Genomic DNA, 25,397 nt, shown 5'->3' with positions numbered 1-25,397 from the left:
TTTTTGACTATTTTGAATAATGCTACTATAAACATTCATAGACAAAATTTTTGTGGGACATGTGCTTTCAATTCCCTTAGGTTGCACCTAGCAGCAAGAATGCTGAATCATTTGGTAACTCTATGCTTATTATCGTGAGGAACAGTAAAATCATCTTCCAAAGCATTTCACTTAACATCACCAGCAATATATGGATGGCTGTTCTGTTTCATCAGCATCCTCAACAACATTTGTTATTAACTCTCAATTTTATTTAGTCTTCCAAGAGAGGATAAAGTGGTATCCCATTTTTGTTTTGATTTTCACTTCTATAATGATTATTGATGTTGAATAATCTTTCATGTGCCTATTGGCCATTTTTGCACCTTCTTTAGAGAAATAACTATTCATATAGTTTGCCTATTATTTGATGTCTTATTTGTCATTTTAGATAGGAGATGCTACATGGTGGAGATACAATATATGGCTGACCCTTGAACAACATGGGTTTGAACTGCATGGGTCCACTTATACACAAATTTTTTTCAGTAAATACTACTAAAGTATCACATGATCAACTGTTTTTTGAATTTGTGGATGCAGAAATGAAGGTTATATGATGGCATGCATGGGTTTCATTGTTCAAGGGTCAACTGTACATACTGCAGAAGACTCATTTTCACAGTGTATAACAAATTCTTACCAACCTATATAAATCAAGTGCTTCAATAGAGAACTAGAGCTAACTCAAGCTATTCAGCTGATAGCTAGATAGAGAAAAAAATATCAACTACTACAACAGATACTTAATAAATGTGAAAATTCTAATGGTTAATAAATTAAGAAACAATAATCAAATATATTACACAAGAAAAATAAAAATTAAAGTCACAATGAGACACCAATACACAGTGAGGTACTAATACACATCCATGAGAATGGCTAACAAAAAGGTAGAAAATACCTAAAGTTTTTAAAATTTTCTGTTGAAATATACTTGATTTACAATGTTTCATGTGCACAGCAAAATAATTTGGTTTATATATAGATATACGAAACTATAACTGAATATATGTATATTTTTTAGATTCTTTTCCATTATAGATTATTACTAGATATTGAATATAATTCCCTGTGTTTTACCTAGTATTTTTGAAGGTGAAATTTGAACTTTCTTGTGCTGCTAGTACAACCATTTTGGAAAACTGTTTGCAATATTTCCAAAATTGAATATGCCTCATGATGTAAGCATTCCACTCAAGTAAATATAGCCCAATAGAAATAGGGATACATTTCTCCTCAGAAAATTAACGTTTTCACAGTAGGATTATTAGAAATATTCAAGACTGTAAATAATCCAAGAACATCCATCAACAGTAAATTAAATGTGGTATGTTTGTCCAATGAAATACTACTCAGAAATTAAAATAAATGAATTTCAGCTTCACACAGGAATATTGACAAATCTCACAAAGTTTCAGCAGAAAGAGCCAGAAACAAAACAATACATTCTTCATAAACTATACTATAGTTTGACATAGTTTCAAAAGTCATACTAGTAATTATCTTGCAAGGTGTTGGTGATATGGCTGTGTTTACTCTCTAAAAATCCACTGAGCTGGATTTTTATGATTTGTGCACTTTATGTAAGTATACATGCATATGTGCATGTATATATACATATATTTTACTTTGCAAAACATTTGCCCCTCTCTTTTTTTCAAATGTATCCTCTCTATCCTATTTTAAAATATAAATGTTCTGAAGAGATGATCCTTCCCCTTCTGTGCTTCAATATTGAAACTAGAGCCACGAATGACTACTAGGGAGTTATTTTGGTATAAAAGGCATAACCAGATATGATTCAAGACCAAGGGCGGTAGCAGGGGATTTTTAAAGGAAAACAATCATGAAAGAGAAGAAAATTACACTAAAATATAATGAAATCAGTAAAGGATAAAGGAAGAAGCTAAATCAAAACAAAGTGTCTCCACTGCAAAATCCCTAATGAATTCACACAAATCTCATTGAACACACAATAAATTCAGGCATGGGTGAATGCCTATACATTCTCAGAATATTCAGAAGCTCTGTGTAAATGGTTGATGTGGAAGAAATTTTCATCAAGTTCACTCAAGATTCTTGTGCATGTTTCATAAAATGCACTTACTGTTAAAAGTTTACTAACTGAAAAGAATCCTAATGGAGTCTGGAACAAACACATCAAGGTTCCATCAAAAAGTTTTTTTGAGAATATATGTGATTCCAAGCATCAAAATGGTATCTGTGTTAATGTGTTACTGTGTTATATGTGAAGTTCTTCCTAACCATTTGTGATTACAGCGATTATATATTTCAGTTCAGTTCAGTCACTCAGTCATCTCCGACTCTTTGTGACCCTATGGCCTGCAGCACACCAGCCTTCCCTGTCCATCACCAACTTCTGAAGCGTGCTCAAACTCAGATCCATCGAGTCAGTGATGCCATCCAACCTTCTCATCCTCTGTTATCCCCTTCTCCTCCTGCCTTCGATCTTTCCCAGCATTAGGGTCTTTTCCAATGAGTCAGTTCTTCGCATCAGGTGGCCAAAGTATTGGAGCTTCAGCTTCAGCCTCAGTCCTTCCAATGAATATTCAGGACTGACTTCCTTTAGGATTGACTGGTTGGATCTCCTTGCAGTCCAAGGGACTCTCAAGGATTATATATTTAGATATTGGCTATCATAAAACCAGGAGAATGTACCGCTAAAGTGGCTCTCTCAACAACGATCTGCATTTTATCATGCAGTTACATATCCATTCTACCAGACAGGAGAGTAGAATTAAGGCTAACAGACAGAGGAAGATTGCATAGGAGACACAGCCCAATCATCTTTTATTGCTCAAGTCTGCTCTGTTTCTGATTTGATTTTTAGCAAAGAATGTTTTGTAGTTTCAATGATGCACTTAGATGTTTGAAGCAAATGACATTAGTTACACTACTTAAAACTGCAATGTAACCTCAGAACACTGTTATTTCAAGAGCCATCTTTTTTTTTATATACAAATGCACAAAGGTTCATCAGTTTCCTTCACCTATCTCTTCATTTTGCTTTTTGTTTTGTTAATGAAGCCACGTGTCATAATCACCAGAATGGCCACCAAGGTTTCACATATTGCAGATAATGAGGCAATTATGAAATTCATTTAGGGTTTCTGAAAAGGGTAAACAACAATATATTTACAAAACACCAGATGGCAAATGGATATCATGTTTATTTTATATTTTCAAGCTAAAATCTTCTGTGTAATATGCATTCCACTCATCAAGGTGGTTTTAGAAAAAAAATCACAGCACACTTATTTTTAAAGGTACCTCTGCAATTTCTGAAAAAGCAGGTAGCCCTATCTTTAGAATATAGCAAATATATTTAAGCAAATATATGTAAGCTGCCTTATTTGGTAATAATATATTCAACAGATATTCTAGCAAAGCTTTCTTTCGTATGTACCTACTGGCTCATTTAGTCTCCAATTATGGGTACTATTGTTTTTCATAGTAAGGATCAGGAATAAATATACTTGTAAGGTCACTCTGTACTCAGCAAAGGGCTCAGTTCTGGTTCCACCAGAGACATTTCATTATGTCTCTTAGGCCTGTGGTCTCCGACACCAGAAACTGGTTTCACAGAAGGCACGTTTTCCATGAACCAGAGGTGAGGGGATGGTTTTGGAATGATTCAAGCACATTACATTTATTGTGTACTTTATTCCTATTATTAATACATCAGCTCCAACTCAGATCATCAGGCATTAGATCCTGCAGGTTGGAGACTCAGTGTCTTCTAGGCTAAGTGATCTTTTCAAAAATTGTTTAAGAATAGTCTTGACAAGGATTCCCTGGTGGCGCAGACGGTTAAGCATCTGCCTGCAATGCGGGAGACCTGGGTTCGATACCTGGGTCAGGAAGATCCCCTGGAGAAGGAAATGGCAACCTACTCCAGTATTCTTGCCTGGAAAATTCCATGGATGGAGGAGCCTGGTAGGCTACAGTCCATGGGATCGCAAAGAGTCAGACATGACTGAGCAACTTCACTGGAGTCTTAACAAATGTTACTGGGATAATGAAATATCCACATGCAGAAGAATGAAGCTGGACCCCTACTTGACACAATACAGTGCAACTTTAACTCCAAATGGATAACAGATGCAAACATAGGAGCTAAAGCTATAAAACTCTCCAAAGAAACTGAAAAGAAAACTCATAGAATGAAAGAAAATATTTTCAATAAACTATCTAACACGGGAATATTATCCAGAATACATAAAGAAATCTCATAACTCAATGATAAAAGATAAATAACTCCCTTTAAAATAATCAAAAGATCTGAATAAACACTTTTTAAAGAATATATACAAATGGCCAACAGGCATATGAAACTATGTTCATCATCATTAAATATTAGCTGAATTAACCACAAGAGGGAAAGGATATATACATATATATCCCACATATGTGTGTGTGTGTGTGTGTATGGTTAATATATGTGTTGTACATATGGTAAATATATATGTGGTTAATATATATGTCTTCATTTTATATATATATGTGGTTTACATACATACATATACATACACATACATACATATATATATATATCCCTTCCCTCTTGTGCTTAACTACTACATATATATAAAACTATATATATATAGAGAGAGAGAGAGAGAGAGATAACCCAACACTGGAAAAAATTATCCTCCAATTAAAAACATAAATTAATTTTTAAAAAGCAATTGAGGAACCACTTCACACTCACTCAGTTCAGTTCCGTTCAGTTGCTCATTTGGGTCCAACTCTTCATGACCCCATAGACTGCAGCATGCCAGGCTTCCCTGTCCATCACAAATTCCTGGAGCCTGCTCAAATTCATGTTCTTTGAGTCAGTGATGCCATCCAACCATCTCATCCTCTGTCATCCCCTTCTCCTTCTGCCTTTAATCTTTCCCAGCATCAGGGGCTTTTCCACTGAGTCAGTTCTTAGCATCAGGTAGCCAAATAACTGGAGCTTCAGCCTCAGCATCAGTCCTTCTGATGAATATTCAGGAAGGATTTCCTTTAAGATGGACTGGTTTGATCTCCTTGTAGTCCAAGAGACTCTCAAGAGTCTTCTCCAAGAAGACAGTTCAAAAGCATTAATTCTTTGGCACTCAGCTTTCTTTATGGTACAACTCTCACATCCATACATGACTACTGGAAAAACCATAGCTTTGACTAGATTGACCTTTGTTGGCAAAGTAATGTCTCTACTTTTTAACATGGCTATAATTAAAAAGATAAAACAATGAAAGTGTTATTGTAAAATGGTACAGCCAAGTTAGAAAAGTTTAGCAGTTGATCAAAATGTTAAACATAGGGATACAGTACAATCAAGGAGTAGACTTCAGTTCAGTTCACTCGCTCAGTCATGTCCGACTCCGCGACCCCATGAATTGCAGCACGCCAGGCCTCCCTGTCCATCACCAACTCCGGGAGTCTACCCAAACCCATGTTCATTGAGTCGGTGATGCCATCAAACCATCTCATCCTCTGTCGTCCCCTTCTCCTCCTGCCCTCAATCCTACCCAGCATTAGGGTCTTTTCCAATGAGTCAACCCTTCGCATGAGGTGGCTAAAGTATTGGAGCTTCAGCTTCAACATCAGACCTTCCAATGAACACCCAGGATTGATCTCTTTTAGGATGGATTGATTGGATCTCCTTGCAGTCCAAGGGACTCTCAAGAGTCTTCTCCAACACCACAGTTCAAAAGCATCAATTCTGCGGCGCTCAGCTTTCTTCACTGTCCAAATCTCACATCCATACATGACCACTGGAAAAACCATAGCCTTGACTAGATGGACTTTTGTTGGCAAAGTAATGTCTCTGCTTTTAAATATGCTATCTAGGTTGGCCATAACCTTCCTTCCAAGGAGTAAGCGTCTTTTAATTTCATGGCTGCAATCACCATCAGCAGTGATTCTGGAGCCCCAAAAAATAAAGTCTGACACTGTTTCCACTGTTTCCCCATCTATTTCCCATGGAGTGATGGGACCAGATGCCATGATCTTAGTTTTTGAACGTTGAGCTTTAAGCCAACTTTTTCACTCTCCTCCTTCACCTTCATCAAGAGGCTCTGTAGTTCTTCTTCACTCTCTGCCATAAGGGTGGTGTCATCCGCATATCTGAGGTTATTGATATTTCTCCCGGCAATCTTGATTCCAGTTTGTGTTTCTTGCAGCCCAGTGTTTCTCATGATGTACTCTGCATATAAGTTAAATAAGCAGGGGGACATTGACAATAGACAGCCTTGACGTACTCCTTTTCCTATTTGGAACCAGTCTGTTGTTCCATATCCAGTTCTAACTGTTGCTTCCTGACCTGCATACAGGTTTCTCAAGAGACAGGTGAGGTGGTCTGGTATGCCCCTCTCTTTCAGAATTTTCCACAGTTTATTGTGATCCACACAGTCAAAGGCTTTGGCATAGTCAAAAAAGCAGAAATAGATGTTTTTCTGGAACTCTCTTGTTTTTTCGATGATCCAGTGGATATTGGCAATTTGATCTCTGGTTCCTCTGCCTTTTCTAAAACCAGCTGGAACATCTGGAAGTTCACAGTTCATGTATTGCTGAAGCCTTGCTTGGAGAATTTTGAGCATTACCTTACTAGCATGTGAGATGAGTGCAATTGTGCGGTAGTTTGAGCATTCTTTGGCATTGCCTTTCTTTGGGATTAGAACGAAAACTGACCTTTTCCAGTCCTGTGGCCACTGCTGAGTTTTCCAAATGTGCTGGCATATCGAGTGTAGCACTTTCACAGCATCATCTTTCAGGATTTGAAATAGCTCAACTGGAATTCCATCACTTCCACTAGCTTTGTTCGTAGTGATGCTTTCTAAGGCCCACTTGACTTCACATTCCAGGATGTCTGGCTCTAGGTGAGTGATCACACCATCATGATTATCTGGGTCGTGAAGATCTTTTTTGTACAGTTCTTCTGTGTATTCTTGCCACCTCTTCTTAATATCTTCTGCCTCTGTTAGGTCCATACCATTTCTGTCCTTTATCGAGCCTATCTTTGCATGAAATGTTCCTTTGGTATCTCTAATTTTCTTGAAGAGATCTCTAGTCTTTCCCAATCTGTTGTTTTCCTCTATTTCTTTTCACTGACCGCTTAGGAAGGCTTTCTTATCTCTCCTTGCTATTCTTTGGAACTCTGCATTGAGATGGGAATATCTTTCCTTTTCTCCTTTGCTTTTCGCTTCTCTTCTCTTCCCAGCTATCTGTAAGGCCTCCTCAGACAGCCATTTTGCTTTTTCGCATTTCTTTTCCATGGGGATTTTCGTGATCCCTGTCTCCTGTACAATGTCACGAACCTCTGTCCATAGTTCATCAGGCACTCTGTCTATCAGGTCTAGTCCCTTAAATCTATTTGTCACTTCAAAAATTGAAAATGCAGGTCTACACATATATTTGTACATGAATGTCATAGCAACATTAGTCAGAATAACCAAAAACTGAAAATACCATCAATGGCCATCAAGGGATGAATGATAAACAAAATATGGTATAGTCATAAAATGGGATATAATTTGGAAGCTAAAAAGATTACGGTTCTGATACAACATAGATGAACCTCAAAAAGATTATGTTAAATTAAAGAAGCAAGTCACAACATAACAAATCATTCAGTACATGTTAAAAGCTCAAAACCAACAAATTCATAGAGACTGAAAGTGACTTAGTGGTTTTGAGGCACTGGGGCAATGAAGGAAGAGGAAGTGACTGCTAATGGATATGGTGTTGCCTTTGGGGGGTGATTAAAAATATTCATAGATAGAAGTGTGCACAGATATTCCTAGAGAGATGGCTGCACAACTCTGTTAATAAACTAAAAGCCACTGAAGTGTACATTACAGGAGAATTTTATAAAACGTGAATTATATCTTCAGAAAAACTGTTTTTGGGCTTCCCAGGTGGTGATAGTGCAAAGAACCTGCCTGCCAATGCAGGAGACAGAAGAGACACAGATTTGATCCCTGGGTCTGAAAGATCCCATGGAGGAGGGCATGGCAACCCACTCCGCTATTCTTGCCTGAAGAGTCCCATGGACAGAAGAGTTGGACACAACTGAAGCGACAGCAGCGTTGCATGTAAAGCTATTATTAAGGAACAACAACAACAACAAAACAGGTTTATCAGTACCATCATTCTAGATTCCATATATATGTGTTAGTATACAATACTTGTTTTTCTCTTTTTAACTTATTTCCCTCTGTGTAATAGACTCTAGGTTTATCCACTTCATTAGGACTGACTCAAATGTGTTCCTTTTGATGGCTGAATAATATTCCATAGTGTGTGTGTGTGTGTGTGTGTGTGTGTGTGTAAAATAGCTTCTTTTTCCATTCATCTTTTGTTGGATATCTAGGTTGCTTCCACATCCTAGCTATTGTAAAACAGAGTTGCAATACAGGAGGAAGGGGGAAGAGGGAGGGATGTATGGAGAGAGTAACATGGAAACATACATTACCATATGTAAAAAAATATAGCTGATGGCAATTTGCTGTATGACTCAGGGAATTCATACCAGGTCTTGGTAACAACCTAGAAGGGTGGGATGGGGAGGGAGGTGGGAGGGACGTTCAAGCGGGAGAGGACATGAGTAAACCTATAGCTAGTTCATGTTAAAGTGTGGTAGAAACCAACACAATACTGTAGAGCAATGATCCTTCAATTAAAAATAAATTAATTTAAAGAAAACAGCCAGAAATCTGTCTATACACTGCCATTGAATGAGTACACTAAAATATATTAAATTAAAAAAAAAAAAACTTTAAGTAAAGTGCATATAATAAGCAACTGTCAATCTAAAGGAGAAAAAAAATGATATGATTCCACACACATACTATTTTTTAATACAGGAATAAACCAAAGTTTTAATTTAAAAATAATGGTTACCTAGAGTAGAGAAAAGAACCAGTCTTGGGAGGACAGAGAAAGAAACTGACACTTTCTAAATGTAATTTGTTTTGTAGATTTGACTTCAGAATCTTGTCAATGTCTTACATAGTTATCCAACAAAACTGAGTTGAAAATAGCAGCCCCTAAATGAACCTGTGTATTAAATTAGTGGCATAACCAGATAGAGTTACTCAATCATGTGAGCCTAAAAGTTTAAGATGTAGCTCCCAGGTAGTGTCAATGGTAAAGCACCCACCTGCCAATGCAGGAGGCCCAGGGGACCTGGGTTCAATCACTGGGTTGGGAAGATCACCTGGAGGAGAGTATGGCAACCCCCTCTGGTATTCATGCCTGGAGAATCCCATGGACAGAGAAGCCTGGTGGGCTCCAGTCCATGGGGTCACAAAGAGTCGGACATGACTGAAATGACTTAGCACACATGCAGAATTTCCTTATACCTCCCTAGGATATGTTTTAAGGATAAAAAATAATTAAAAGAAAAATCTTCAAGTCTTTATGGTAATTCTTTTGTTGGTGGTAATGATGGTATTTTTACACTGACACTGCTCTATTGTATTCTGAAATAGAGTTAATTACACTGGGTTCATTGAAAACTGGAATTTTTGGAGTTAAAAGAAAGCACAGATAATAAGATTATTGAGGTTAAGTGAAATCGCTGTAGTTCTGAGCAGAGGTACTAATGTACTCATGGTATATTTTATCAAACTAAAATTCTGCCCCTACTCCCTGGTGGCTCAGTGGTAAAGTATGTGCCTGCAAGGTAGGAGACCTGGGTTCGAATCTCCAGGCTGGGAAGATCCCTTGGAGAAGGAAATGTCAACTCACTCCAGTATTCCTGCCTGGAGAATTCCATGGACAGAGGAGCCTGGCAGGCTATGGTCCATGGGGGTCGCCAAGCGTTGGACATGACTGAGCAACTAATACACAGAATTCACCAACTAGAAAAATGCCAAGTTTCCATTGTCAAACTATTTTCAGTTGATCTCAAACTTCACTCTGATCAGATTATCTGGGTGACCAGTACATCATCCACTGGTATCTGACAATGGCGATCAGCCAACTATGTACTGATGTTCCTCTACACAAAAAACAAACAAACAAACAAAAATAAATGCATCTGTAACTGCAGTTTCCTGCTTATCATGCTTATTGGTGAAGCAATTGTGTTACATGCAAGAGATGTAGAGGGCTTCCTCTTGTTCCTACTTTTTAAAGACTGTTTACACTTGAAACGTCATTGCTTAGATGGCGTTATTTCCCAGAGATGATAACAAAAATACACTTAAGCTCAGTAGCCAATCATTGGCTTCCCTGATTTATCACTAAAAGAATATCTTGAGTCCTTGAAATATTTAAAGAGATTTGATCTCTAATTAATCAATTCACAATTATTCACTCATGAGCTTGAATTCGTTCCTCTTTCATGTATAAAAGCAACAAAACATATTTTGCATAAAAACATTCTTAAAGTGAGTAGATCTTCAGAGGTATTTCCGTAAGAGAAGGCATTTCTTCTGAAAGAAATGTCAAAGAATTTCATTTTATTTTTGTTATTTTTAACTTGCTCTAAAATGAATTTGTTTGCAATTTAGAGATATTGCAAATTTTAAAGAGAATAATCCTAAGGAAGAAAACACTATGTATTTAGGATCATTGTGGCAAAAATGTAACTTGCTAATGTATACACAATTATATTTTATGCAGAAAAACCAAACATGCAGAAATTGATCAAGCATGCAGTTTATTTACTGAAGACTCTTCTTAAAGATTAGTTGAATTTATTCATATGCAAGTGTTTTCTTAGATCCTAAAAAAAAAACAAACTGAATTTAAGTCTAGTTAATTTCTTTTTGTTGTTCAGTCACTAAGTTGTGTCCAACTCTTTGTGATCCCATGGAATGCAGCACACCAGGCTCCTCTGTTCTCCACTGTCTCTCAGAGTTTGCTTAACTTCATGTCCACTGAGTAGGTGATGTTATCTATTATTTAGTTGGTTAATTTCTAATATATGGTATAAACCTGTTTATAGTTAATTATTTAATTATATTTAAGTATAAAAATCACATGTAAAGTGTAACTTTTCAACCATGCAACAGTGGGGAATTACAGCCTTTCATTAAGACATACTTAGTTTGAAAGTACAGAAACATTACCTTATAAACATTAGTAAGGTAATTAAACTACTGACTTAGTTTAGTGCAAGGTTTGAAGAAATTATTTTTTATTGCAGTCTCTAAAACATTAATCTCCTGCTTTATTATTATTAATATAAAATATGTTTATACTTTTAATGTCTTAAAATTTTAAGTTTATGGTATAATGAGACATAACCTCTATTTTTACATAAAGAAAATCTAGCTTCATGAGATATCATACATTTTATAGGATAAAGTAATTATTTGCAATTCTCTATTTTGTTTACATAATTTCCTTCTTTTATAGTTTTAAATCTGCAAATGTAAATTTTACTTACTGTAACATCAAATGTGCTAGAATATTGTTTTGAATATTTTTTAATCACAGACATGCCTCATCTTGGTGGGGAGTGAAGTCTTCTCTGGGAGTAACAGCTTTTTTTCCCTCTGTATCCTTGAACATTCTTAATCAAGGACAATTTGGGAAGAAAAAAGAGAGGTCAAAGGAGAGAGGCAAAGAAAATAAATAAAAAAGAGAAGAAAGAGGAGGAAAGACAATTCTAATCTAATGATTAAGAATAAGAGCAGCCTCTTGTTTGTATGCGAATGTTGATGAGTGATTAGGATTATGTGTGATCGGGATTATGTGTATTACCTCAAATGCAACACATAATTTCACTCAGTCTTAATGGCAACCATGTAATATAGGTGTTTCTCTTCCCATTTTATAAAGAGAAAGGTAAGGATTAGAGGGTTTGAAGTATTTCTCTGAGTTAAAAGAGAAATTTATCTGTTTTCATGATATTTTATAAATATTTTGAGGCTTATACTATTTCCAATCCTCCCTTATGGTAGATGGTCTGATTATTTGGGGTGGGTGTTGAAGGGAATTTAGATTCTAAAATTAGTCAGTATAAAAATCACATGCACAAAAAAAAGTCAGCAATAATTTAATAACCTAGTACTGTTAGCAAGATAATCTTGACAGATAGAACCCTTTCTGTCATATCAACAGCATGAAAATAGGGATGGTGCCTTTTAGGAAATCTGCTACTTACATTAAAGATGTGATACTGATAAAGAACTGGTATGTCTACCTGCTCTAAAATGTTTTCATGAGTACATCAAACTAAAAGGAAATAGAAAATTTTCCTAAAGAATCTGAATAAAGTAGAATCATATTTTATTGATGATTACTATGGCAATTATTATGTCACCTTGGACTGATTTCCTTATTCTTTATTTGAAAAATGAAGGTTCAAAATGTATACCTCTTGGGCACATGAAAAGATGCTCAACATTGCAAATTATTAGAGAAATGCAAATCAAAACTACAATAAGATACCACCTCACACCAGTAAGAATGGCCATCATCAAAAAAGTCAACAAAAAATATGGTGCACAGGATGTGGCGAAGGGGGAACCTTACTACACTTTTGATGGAAATATAAAATTCATGCAGCCACTGTAGAAAACAGTATGGACATTGCAATCCCATTCCTGGGCATTTTCTAGAGAAAGCCATAATTTGAAAAGATGCATGCACCCCAGTGTTCACTGTAGCACTATTTACAATAGCCAGGACATGAAATCAGCCCAAATCTTCACTGACAGAAGAAGAGATGAAGAAAATGGTACATACATAAAACAAAATATTAGCCATTAAAAATAATGAAATAATTTCATTTGCAGCGACATGAATGGACCTGTATATTATCATACTAAATGAAGTAAATCGCAGAGAAAGACAAATATCATATGATATTGCTTATATTTGGAATCTAAAAAAAATGAAACAAATGAACTTATTTAGAAAAGAGGAACAGACTCACATACATAGAAAACAAACTTGGTACCAAAGGGGAAAGTTCAGATGAAGGATACATGGAGAGCTTGGATTTGACATATATACACTGCTAGATTTAAAACAGATATGCACAAGGACCTACTGTATAGCACAGGGAACTCTACTTAATATTCTGTAATAACCTAAATGCAACAATGATCTTTAAAAGGATAGATACATGTAAAAGTATAAATGAATCACTTTGCTGTACACCTGAAACTAAGACAACACTGTTAATCAACCAACTATATACCAATATAAATGTTAAAAAAATAATGTATACTTCTGGGAGTATGGTGTCTATCAATATACCTCTTAAATGCATTTGAATATCAGACTTATCATTAAAGTCACATGGGTATCTTCGGATGGCCCCTATAAATACATAGCATATAGCATAAACCTATGCTAAAAATACCTAGTTTTGCTCTCTAGTATTTCCTCCTTTCCCAGTTGAAACAAAATTCTAGACACTGTCAGAAAGTCATCATTTTCCGTATTAATTATCTTCAGGCAATACTGCATATAAATGTTTTAACAAACAGACCTGTGACTCCTTTTAACTTTTCAGCTAAATCAGGGAAACCAGGTGGTGAAGGATGTGGCAATTAAAAAAACAAATCTCCTTCTGTGAATTGCTTCCTTTCAGGAGAAAGTTCCCTCTCTGAGAATGTTTTTCCCTTATATTTAAATAGTGTGAGGGTGACATTTTGTAGCTTGTTAATCACAGGTGACTACTTGCCAGAGTTTCTCCACAGGATTCATCGAGGCTCTGTTTACGTATAAAAAGCCTTAGTCTAAATCCATGCAAGTGATCAGAAGCAGGGCAAGAGGGTGTCAGCAGGTCTCCAGGGTTTTTTGGTTTTTATTTTTGCTTTAAAACTTAAATACCTTGGCATTCAAGTAGCAATAATGTTACCAACACCTCACTCTTGATTAAAAATGTATATTCCCTGGGGCTCATGGTCAAGATTTTAGATCCTTCTCCAACTTTCCCTCAGGCGTTCAAGTCATCTTGAGAGAATAGTTACTCTTTCTGGTGAGTTCAAAGACATCAGGCCAAAGGTGCTGTTTAAAGGAAAATAGTAAAAAGCATTTTGACACATTCATATCAGTTCTTTCTCTGTTTCATCAGCCAGAAGATTTTTCTCCATAGCTTTCTCTTTCCAGAATCTTCTCTCACTTCAATGTACACTGTTATCTATACAGTGTGAACATTATTGTAGGAGTACATTGTAGGATGGGCTTCCCTGGTGGCTCAGTGGTAACGAATCTGCCTGCCAATGCAGGAGACACAGGCTCAGTCCCTGGGTAGGGAAAAGGGCAATCCACTGCAGTACTCTTATCTGCAAAAGCCCATGGACTGAGCAGCCTTGTGGGCAACAGTTCATAGGAGCTGCAAAGGGTTGGACACAACTTAGTGACTGAACAATAACATACTATAGGTTAAGTGCTTTATGTTTCTTCCACATGATTTATATTACCTATGCTGGATCTGGGGTTTGACCTCATAGAATGTGACAGTCAAGAGAAATATTTTATAGTTTTAAGGAAACATATTTATTTTCAGATTTAAAAAATGAGGCTAAGGAAAGTTAGGAATGATGTGTATGACTCAAGAGTACAAATATCAGCTACTATACTTCTTCCTAGGTCACTGATGTAAGAACCTTCCTAGGCCACTGCTGTGGTTCCTAGTTTTGCCAGATTAACTAGTCAGCTTGGATCCTCACCTTCAAATTGCAAAGTATATTCTCGTCTGCATAAATGTCCCCATGAGCACCTGGTTTTCAGGCCTACCATGAACAGAGAAGCTTAGTCTTAACATCTCTCAAACCAGAGACATAAAGGTTCTGAAATTTCTTTGGATTCATGAAGGGTACAGACGGAACTCTACCAGACTACCTAGAACCTGTGGCTCTTAACCTTGGAAATAATCACAGAATTGAGACAAAGCAAAAATCGTAGCCATGCTCTCAAGCCAAAGCAATTTTATTCTATGCTAGTTCTGTGCCTGGTCAGGGGCTGTAATCTGAAAAGTTCCTCAAGGTCTTGTCTGTCTCAGCAATTCTACATCTCTTCCAAATAATGTCTGTTATAAATGGTTTAGAAAATGAAACTAAGAAGGTGTCTAAGATATACGGTGAATATATGCATGAGGTGGACAATACCACTATTAATAATATTAAATATTTATGAAAGCAGCTATGTGTCACTGTTCTAAATGCTTCACATATGTTGCTGTTATTCAGTCACTAAGTCATGTCTGACTCTGTGATCCTCTGCATACAGCACGCAGGGCTTCCCTGTCCCTTGTTATCTCCTAGAGTTTGCCCAAGTTCATGTCTCACATATTAGCTACTTTAATAATTAAGATATATATGAATTTTGCCTATTATCTTTTTTAATACTCCAAACAATCCAATAATTATGCCCACTATAAGATGAGAGGAGTCAAATTTTAAGGGCACACAGCTAGTATGTAACAAGCTGGTTTCCAACCATTGGACTCTCTGACCCCAGCCTCTTTACCATCATTATCCGTGGTTGCTGTTGTTTGGTGGCTAAGTTGTGTTCAATTCTTTGTGACCCCATGAACTGCAGGACATCAGGCTTCCCTGTCCTTCACTATCTCCTGGAGTGTGCTCAAATTCATGCCCATTGAGTCAGTGATACTATCTAAAAATCACACCCTCTAATCACCTCCTTTTGCTTTCAATCTTTCCCAGCATCAGGGTCTTTTCCAATGAGTTGGATCTTCACATCAGGTGGTCAAGATACTGGAGCTTCAGCTTCAGCATCAGTCCTTCCAATGAATATTCATGGTTGATTTCCTTTGGGGTTGACAGGTTCTCCTTGCAGTTCAAGGAACTCACAAAGAATTTTCTCCAGCACCACAGTTCAAAAGCACGAATTCTTCAGCGCTCAGCCTTCTTTATGGTCCAACTCTCATATCCATACAAAATTATTAGACAAAAAACATAGCTTTGACTATACCAATCTTTGTTGGCAAAGCAACGCCTCTGTTTTTTAATTTAATATGTTGCATAGGTTTGTTATGGCTTTCCTTCCAATGAGCAAGTAAGTGTCTTTTAATTTTATGGTAGCAGTCAGCATCCATTGATTTTGGAGACCAAGAAAATAAAATCTGCCAGTTTGCTCTTTTTCTTCTTCAATTTTCCATTAAATGATGAGACCAGATGCCATGATCTTAGATTTTTGAATGTTGAGCTTTAAGCCAGCTTTTTCACTCTCTTTTTTCACCCTTGTCAAGAGGCTCTTTAGTCCCTTTTTGGTGTCCATCATTAGAGTGGTATAATCTGCATATCTGAGGTTGTTGATATTTCTCCCAGCAATCTTGATTATGGCTTGTGAGTCAATCAGCCCAGCATTTTGCATGATGTACTCTGCAAAGGAAGGTTATGGCCAACCTAGATAGCATATTTAAAAGCAGAGACATTACTTTGCCAACAAAAGTCCGTCTAGTCAAGGCTATGGTTTTTCCAGTGGTCATGTATGGATGTGAGAGTTGGACGGTGAAGAAAGCTGAGCGCCGAAGAATTGATGCTTTTGAACTGTGGTGTTGGAGAAGACTCTTGAGAGTCCCTTGGACTGCAAGGAGATCCAATCAATCCATCCTAAAAGAGATCAATCCTGGGTGTTCATTGGAAGGACTGATGTTTAAGCTGAAACTCCAATACTTTGGCCACCTCATGCGGAGAGTTGACTCATTGGAAAAGACCCTAATGCTAGGTAGGATTGGGGGCAAGAGGAGAAGGGGACGACAGAGGATGAGATGGTTTGATGGCATCACCGACTCGATGGTCATGGGTTTGGGTAGACTCCGGGAGTTGGTGATGGACAGAGAGGCCTGGCGTGCTGCAATTCATGGGGTCGCAAAGAGTCGGACACGACTGAGCGACTGAACTGAACTGAACTGAACTGACTCTGCTTAGGAGTTAAATAAGCAGGGTGACAATATACAGCCTTGATGAAATTCTTTCTCAATTTTGAGCCAGTCAGTTGTTCCATGTAAGGTTCTAACTATTGCTTTTGACCTGCACACAGGTGTCCCAGGAGACAGGTAAGGTGGTCTAGTATTCCTATCTCTCTAAGAATTTTCCATAGTTTGTTGTGATCCACACAAAGGCTTTGAAGTAGACACTTTTTCTGGAATCCACTTGCTTTCTCTATGATCTAACGAATGTTGGCAATTTGATTTCTGGTTTCTCTGCCTTTTCTAAAACCAGCTTGTATGTCCAGAAGTTCTCAGTTCACATACTGTTGAAGCCTAGCTTGAAGTATTTTGAGTATAACCTTCCTAGTGTGTGAAATGAACACAATTGTCTGATAATTTGAACATTCTTTGGCATTGTCTTTCTTTAGGAGTGGAATGAAAACAGACCTTTTCCAGTCTTGTGGCCATGGCTGAGTTTTCCAAATTTGCTGACATATTGAGTGCAGCACTTTAACAACATTTGCCCTCATTCATAAAATTTACTGAACATATATTTGTTAAGCATCTGCTCTGCTAATGAGGGAATGAAACACCTGTTGCAAGGGCCTCAGTAGCTTCTAGATATATGTAAATTATTCTTCTAAGGGTACATGGGTTGAGTCAAATATTTTAGTTACCCTGATAAAATTAGAAGAGATGAACAGGTATTAGACATGAGAGGAATACCCCCAAAAGAGCCAGTAACCACCCAATGAAATGACTGAATTACATTAAGAGACATTCATATTTAAATATATGTGGAATATTGCAATTTGCATACATGTTCAGTCACTCTGTCATGTCCTACTCTTTGCAGCCCCATGGATTGTAGTCCATCAGGCTCCTCTGTTCATGGAATTTTCCAGGCAAGAATACTGGAGTGGGTTGCCACTTCCTATACCAGAGTATCCTTGTATTGTAATTTAACCTGTTGTAAAACAAAATGCACAGTCAAAAAGAGTATTTTATTATTGGATTTTGCTGGACCTCTTTTTAAAGTAGAATAAAATGAACAGCCAACATTAGAATCTAATTACAAAATGGTGTCCTTTTCCAGAAGGAACAAAGGAATTTTCAGGGAGTAAATTTCCTATGATTGGATATAATAAAAGGCAGAGAGAATCATTAGAACACTTTGTGACTTTGGGATGATATATGTCTGGAGAATACAATTTTATATCAAAAATGTATCATGTTTTTCATCCATCATTATAAGGCACATGCAATATAATATTTTCAAATTCAGAATAGTAAATGCAATCTCTTCATTAATTTATTTTAAATCATATGTTTGACAAGATAGAATAAGTACTTTGAAACTGATATTAAAAAAGCATACTGACTTTTAGTTGGTATTTTTCTGTATATTTAATGTTTACATTTTGCCCTTAGAAATGTGCATAAAATCAACCTGAGAAGAGGAAAATTAACAATAAGGCAGTCTTTACATAACACAGTGAGAATTCTGTTAACATAAATTAAAGTCCGAATTATATACTGACCTAGAACTTTTGGCATTAATTTTATATATTCACTCATTCAACATACTTTTATGGATGATCTTCAATGATCAGGCATTTTACTAAGGTGAACAGAGACAGGTCCCAATCCACAGAGTGTCCAGCCTATACAAATATAAAATATTAGCCTAATATTCTTTCCTTAACAATATATATGCTTGTCTGTGTATGCATATGTAAATATTAGTACATTTAATTTGTTTTATGTTTGTAGTGGATGTTTTAAGCTGAAACTGCAACCAAACCTTGGTTAACAGAGAACTATTCTTTCTTCACCCCTAGTACAGTGTGTATTTGCATAAGTTGATGTGTTAAGGGTTTTATTTTGCTAACTAAGGTAGAATAGAAGGACAGTTCCAAATGCCTTGAGCTAGAGTATAGGTGAGAGATGAGCCTGGACAGATGTAAATGGCCAATATCTTGAAGAACCATATGAAAGCAAGTAAAACATGGTGAGGACTGCAAGGAGATATAACCAGTCCATCCTAAAGGAGATTGGTCCTGGGTGTTCATTGGAAGGACTGATTTTGAAGCTGAAACTCCAGTACTTTGGCTACCTGATGCAAAGAGCTGACTGATCTGAAAAGACCCTGATGCAGGGAAAGATTGAGGGCAGGAGGAGAAGGGGACGACAGATGATGAGATGGTTGGATGGCATCACTGACTCAACGGACATGAGTTTGGGTAGGCTCCGGGAGTTGGTAACGGACAGGGAGGCCTGGCGTGCTGCAGTCATGGGGTCGCAAAGAGTTGGACATGACTAAACGACTGAAGTGAACTGAACTGAAACCATGGTGAACAGTTGAGACTTGATCTGAAAGCAATAGTGAACTACCTGGATTTTTAATGGGGGATTTGCTCTATCTATTTGAATTTTTAGAAAGACTATACTGCAGATTAAGCATACAATAGGAAAAACAAAGTCTTTGAAACATAGAAAGACATCTTTAGAAAAAAGTTTTGAGGCAATGGGGAAATAGAAGAAGCCCAAATACTTACAACACCTAGTAAACAGACATCTTTGGATACACAACCTTATATTCAAAAAATGCTAAACTATTCAATATATCTCTACTTTCTAATGGTTTACAACAGCATACTCAATGAATTAATTTTTGTTACTATAGAAAAAAGATGTTCATATAAGCACATTTTCATGATTTTGTAGAAAGTCTTGTAGGTCATCTTAGAACTGTTCAACTTCAGCTTCTTGGGCATTAGAGACTGGGGCATAGACTTGGATTACTGTGATACTGAATGGTTTGCCTTGGAAACAGAGGTCATTCTGTCATTTTGAGACTGCACGCAAGTACTGCATTTTGGACTCTTTTGTTGACTATGAGGGCTACTCCAATTCTTCTAAGGGATTGTTGCCCACAGTATTAGATATAATAGTCATTGAAATTAAACTTGCCCATTCCAGTCCATTTTAGTTCACTGATTCCTAAAATATCAATGTTAACTCTTGCCATTTGCCATCTCCTGTTTGACTACTTCCAATTTACCTTGATTCATGAACCTAACATTCCAGGTTCCTATTCAATATCGTTCTTTACAGTATTGGACTTTACTTCCATCACCCGTCACATCCACAATGGGGCGTTGTTTTTGCTTTGGCTCTGTCTCTTCATTCATTCTGGAGTTACTTCTCCACTCTTCTCCAGTGGTGCATTCGGCACCTACTGACCTGGGGAATTCATCTTTAAGTGTCATATTTTTTGCCTTTTCATACTGTTCATGGGGTTCTCAAGGCAAGAATCCTGAAGTGGTTTGCCATTCCCTTTTTCAGTGGACCACATTTTGTCAGAAGAGTTTTGCCAAGAGAACTCACTGGTCATAGCAAACACCCTCTTCCAACAACAAAAGAGATGACTCAACACATGGATATTAGCAGATGGTCAATTCCAAAATCAGATTGATTATATTATTTGTAGCCAAGTATGGAGAAGTTCTATACAGCCAGCAAAAAAAAAAAAAAGAAAGAAAAAAAGACTGGATACTGACTGTGGCTCAGATCAAGAACTTCTTACTGCAAAATCCAGATTTAAATTGAAGAAAGTAGGGAAAACCACTAGACCATTCATGTATGACCTAAATCAAATCCCTTATGATTATACAGTTGAAGTGACAAACAGATTCAAATGATTAGATCTGACAGAGTGCCTGAAGAACTATGGATGGAGGTTCATGATATTGTACAAGAGGCAGTGATCAAGACCATCCCCAAGAAAAAGAAATGCAAAAAGGCAAAATGACTGTCTGAGAAGGCTTTACAAATACCTGAGAAAAGAAGATAGGCCAAAGGCAAAGGAGAAAAGGAAAGATATGCCCATCTGAATGTAGAGTTCCAAAGAATAGCAAGGAGAGATAAGAAAGCCTTCCTTAGTGGTCAATGAAAATAAAAAGTGGAAAAAAATCGAACGGGAAGAACTAGAGATCTCGTCAAGAAAATTAGAGATACCAAGGGAATATTTCATACAAAGATGGGCACAATAAAGGACAGAAATGGGATGGACCTAACGGAAGTAGAAGATAATAAGAAAAGGTGGCAAGAACATACAGAAGAACTATACGAAAAAGATTTTCATGACCCAGATAACCACGATGGTGTGATCACTCAGCTAGAGCCAGACATCCAGGAGTCTGAGGTGTGCCTTAGGAAGCATCACAACGAACAAAGCTAGTGGAGGTTATGGAATTCTAGTTGAGCTACTTCAAGTCCTAAAAGATGATGTTGTGAAAGTGTTGCACACAGTATGCTAGCAAATTTGGAAAACAGCAGTGGCCACAGGACTGGTAAAGGTCAGTTTTCATTCCGATCTCAAAGAAATGTAAAGCATGATCAAACTACTGCACAACTGCACTCATCTCACATGCTAGTAAAGTAATGCTCAAAATTCTCCAAGCCAGGCTACAACACTACATGAACTGAGAACCTCCAGATGTTTAAGCTGGATTTAGAAAAGGCAGAGGAACCAGAGTTCAAATTGCCAACATCCATTGGATCACAGAAGAGGCAAGAGAATTCCAGAAAAAATATCTACTTCTCCTTTATTGACTATGTCAAAGCTTCTGACTGTGTGGATCACAGCAAACTATGGAAAATTCTTCAAGAGATGGGAATGCCCAACCACCTGACCTGCCTCCTGAGAAATCTGTATGTAGATTAGAACTGGACATGGAACAACAGACTGGTTCCAAATGGGGAAAGGAGTATGTCAAGGCTGTATATTGTCACCCTGATCATTTAACTTATATGCAGAGTACATCATAAGAAATGCCGGGCTGAATGAAGCACAAGATGGAATCAAGATTTCAGGGAGAAATATCAATAACCCCATATATGCAGATGATGCCACCCTTATGGCAGAGAGTGAAGAGGAGCTAACGAGCTTCTTAGTGAAAGTGAAAGAGGAGAGTGAAAAAGTTGGCTTAAAATTCACCATTCGAAAAACTAATATCATGACGTCCGGTCACATCACTTCATGGCAAATAGGTAGGGAAACAAAGGAAACAGTGAGGGACGTTATTTTCTTGGACCCCAAAATCACTGTAGATGGTGACTGCAGCCATGAAATTAAAAATTGTTTGCTCTTTGGAAGAAAAGCTATGACCAAACTAGACAGCATATTAAAAAGCAGAGACATTACTTTGCCAACCAAGGTCCATCTAATCAAAGCTATGGTTTTTCCAGCTGTCATGTATGCCTGTGAGTGTTGTACCATAAAGAAAGCTGAATGCCAAAGAATTGATGCTTTTGAACTGTTGTGTTGGAGAAAACTCTTGAGAGTCCCTTGGACTGCAAGGAGTTAAGAATCAGGCCTGAATATTCATTGGAAGGACTGATGCTGAAGCTCAATACTTTGTCCACCTGATGCAAAGAACTGACTCATCAGCAAAAACCCTGATGCTGGGAAAGATTGAAGGCAGGAGAAGAAGGGAACAATAGAGGATGAGATGGTTGGATGGCATCACTGACTCGATGGACATGAGTTTGAGTAATCTCTGTGAGGTGGTGAATGACAGGGAGGCATGGCATGCTGCAGTCCATGGGGTCACAAAGAGTTGGACATGACTGAGCAACTGAACTGAACTGGTGTTTTTGTAGGTTTTATAATGGCTAGGTTGTTTTTATTATTAGATAGAGGCATTGATTCAGAGATCTGCATATTTACCACACCATCATTGCTTGGTTACTTTCAAATGGTTTTTTCAACTAAGATTTCCTTTTGTTGTAACTGCAACTTCTTAGAGTAGAATCTTATGTGTGAGGTATACCTCATTATCAGTAAAGTTGGAGTGATACTGAAATAACATTTTTTGCAACCAGATCATTGATGGAATATTATCCCATTTGTTCAAGCCACAGTACTTTTCAGAATAGATAAAACAGAATGCCAAGAAACATTTTGAATAGTTTACTTTTTCATAACAAATATATTATTATTAAAACTGTACCCCCAGTCTTCTGAAGGTTCACTCTATTAATTGACATTTAGATAAGAGTGTCACTTATGCTGTAACGATTATGAGCTTTATCTTAAAATGAATTAATAATATGGTTTTCATTTTCCTTGTTTAAGCATCATAAAAGTTCTCCTGCTACTTGTATCTGATTATACAAAAGAGCACAATGACCTACATTTAAAGAACTTTCTCTATTCTAAGGACTGCAACTTTCAATGATACAATTCAGCAAGTTCTACATGACACTTTATAAGATATGTCACAGCCAATATATCATACTGAAGATTTTTCATGGTTATTATTAAATCCCCTAAAACCATTGACTCATGCTGTCCTTGACGCAATAAACTTCTTGTTCCTTAAAAATTCGCTACATGTGTGCAGTAAAACAGAATTATGCTTGCAACTTACATTTCAATCTTTAACACAGAAAAGCATTTTTTCCTTCAAGTTCAGTGCATCTGTTTATTATTCAACTCCTCTCTTCCAAAGCTCAAAAAAAAAAAACAAAAACAGTAGGTAAAAATGTAAAGTTGGTCCTTTTCTATAACTTGTCTATACAAATTTTTAGTCAAAGTATAATATGTGCTATTATTTTCATAGGAAATGAACTGGAAGGAAATAAACCTTGGGGTAACTCAACAAAGCTTGGAGTAACCTAACACCAAAACAAACTAAAAAAAAAAATCTTGCCTGTCCTAAATACTTAATTACTGCCCATGAGAAATACTTCTGAGGAAACAAGAAATGGACATAGCATGAGGTAGAGTTACTTGTTTTGCTAGTGACATTAGGAAGAGACTGGTCCTATAGATCTGAATATCAGAAAAAGAGAGAGCTTATTTTTCAAGCAGTGGCAGTCACATCTTCTAACTTCTAAATTCATTTTGAACACACATGTGTTAGGTATCTAAAATATTGGTCATCTATCAGTTTATCCAAATTGTTTTGACCTTAGTGCTTCTCCATGCAACTCAGAGTTTTAAATATCCCTTAGCGTGGATCCTCACATGTGTAGAAATGCCAAAATTCTATTTTTCCTATCTGTCTCCAAATTCTGGCTCTGACATTATGTAATCTAGCCTACTTAAACATTGAACCTTAGATTTCTCAGGTATGTGTAAATGGTTTTTGCTGAATAATATCAGATAGCATCACGAAAGTATGTATGTGCATGAAGTATATGGACCTAATAACAATTACACTGTCAACAATTCACCTTCCCACCAATTTCCAGTATACAATGAACAAAATGAATCACTGCTTAGTTTTACAACCCCAGAGCTCCACTGGTTCTTCTTAATGAGTTTTAAAAAATATTTAACAAGTTGATCAATAATGTGAATGAATATTACAAAGGAATGATGTTATATTTAAAAATAAAAAAGTTTTCACCATCGCAAATGAAGACTAATCAAAAATGGAAATAAGTCATTCCTGCAAGTGTGATCTAACTATGCAACACTATCATCTGATTTACTAAATAACTTAGGTTGTCACAGTACAAAGATAAAAACTAAAATTGATCAGTTCCATCTTTGCCTGCAAATCGACTAAATACTTTCACTTCCATTAATCCATTTAATCTTAACAAGAAATATCTGAACTATCAATTATTACATCTACTGTAAAACAAGATGAAAGGTTAGGAAGTTTTAGCAATCTGAGGAATACACACATTTTAATTAACACAAATGGAACAATAATCATAATATATTTGAATCTGAAAGCTCATGTACTATCACAACTTTATGATCCTATTCAAAATTAGCAGAGATATGAAAATATAGCTTATTATGAATATACTAGATAATAGCTATAACCCTTCTTTTGAGTAAGAATACCAAATGAATAGGAATGTCATCACTACAGCCCAAAATACAGTAGTCTTAAAAAGTAAGTAGGACATATTCATTTCACATCCTTTTTATATTATTCAGATATTATTAATTTGGAGAAGGAAATGGCTACCTACTACAGCCTTCTTGCCTGGAGAATCTCACAGACAGAGGAACCTGGCGGGCTACAGTCTATGAGGTCACAAAGAGTCAGGCACAACTGAGTGACTAACACACACAGAGATAGCATTAATTAGAAACTATGTGAAAGCTTCACTTCTAAAATTTTCATATGGGATAGAGTGTTAATTCTAACGTAATTCGTTCCAAACTAACCCTCCAACTACAATAACTATAACCTTAACAAAGTAAATAAGGCGATTCTTTTGTTTTCAGTCATTAGCCAGAAGGCTGCTCCCCATGATTATGATTTATGGCAGAAGGGTAACACACCAGGTGAGTCGCCTGCCCATCCTGGCTTTCTGCATGAAGCTACTTTCTGGATCACAAATAAGGACCACAAAGCACAAGCAGAACACAGTGAACGCACTGAGTTGAGGTGGAGAGTGGAGTTAAGATGCTGCTACTAAAGCAACAGCCCACACAGCAACGAAGACC

At 36.8% G+C, this 25,397-nt stretch overlaps 1 long non-coding RNA gene across 1 annotated transcript; it reads right to left on the bottom strand.

Moving 5' to 3' along the window:
• Window positions 1–18,670: 18,670 nt before the first annotated feature.
• LOC145509215 (uncharacterized) lies at window positions 18,671–24,968 on the bottom strand. Its single transcript, XR_014055916.1, has 2 exons — window positions 24,913–24,968; window positions 18,671–23,433 (listed from the first exon to the last, which is right to left on the bottom strand). It is a non-coding gene; the product is annotated as an uncharacterized LOC145509215 (long non-coding RNA).
• Between the last annotated feature and the right edge of the window lie 429 nt (window positions 24,969–25,397).

This window comes from Giraffa tippelskirchi, chromosome 1, assembly GCF_054371585.1.
Source record: "Giraffa tippelskirchi isolate mGirTip1 chromosome 1, T2T-mGirTip1v1.2.pri, whole genome shotgun sequence".
NCBI classification, from domain to species: Eukaryota; Metazoa; Chordata; class Mammalia; order Artiodactyla; family Giraffidae; genus Giraffa; species Giraffa tippelskirchi.
The sequence above is the reverse complement of the archived record's forward strand: the minus strand, read 5'-3'. Positions and strand labels throughout refer to the sequence as shown.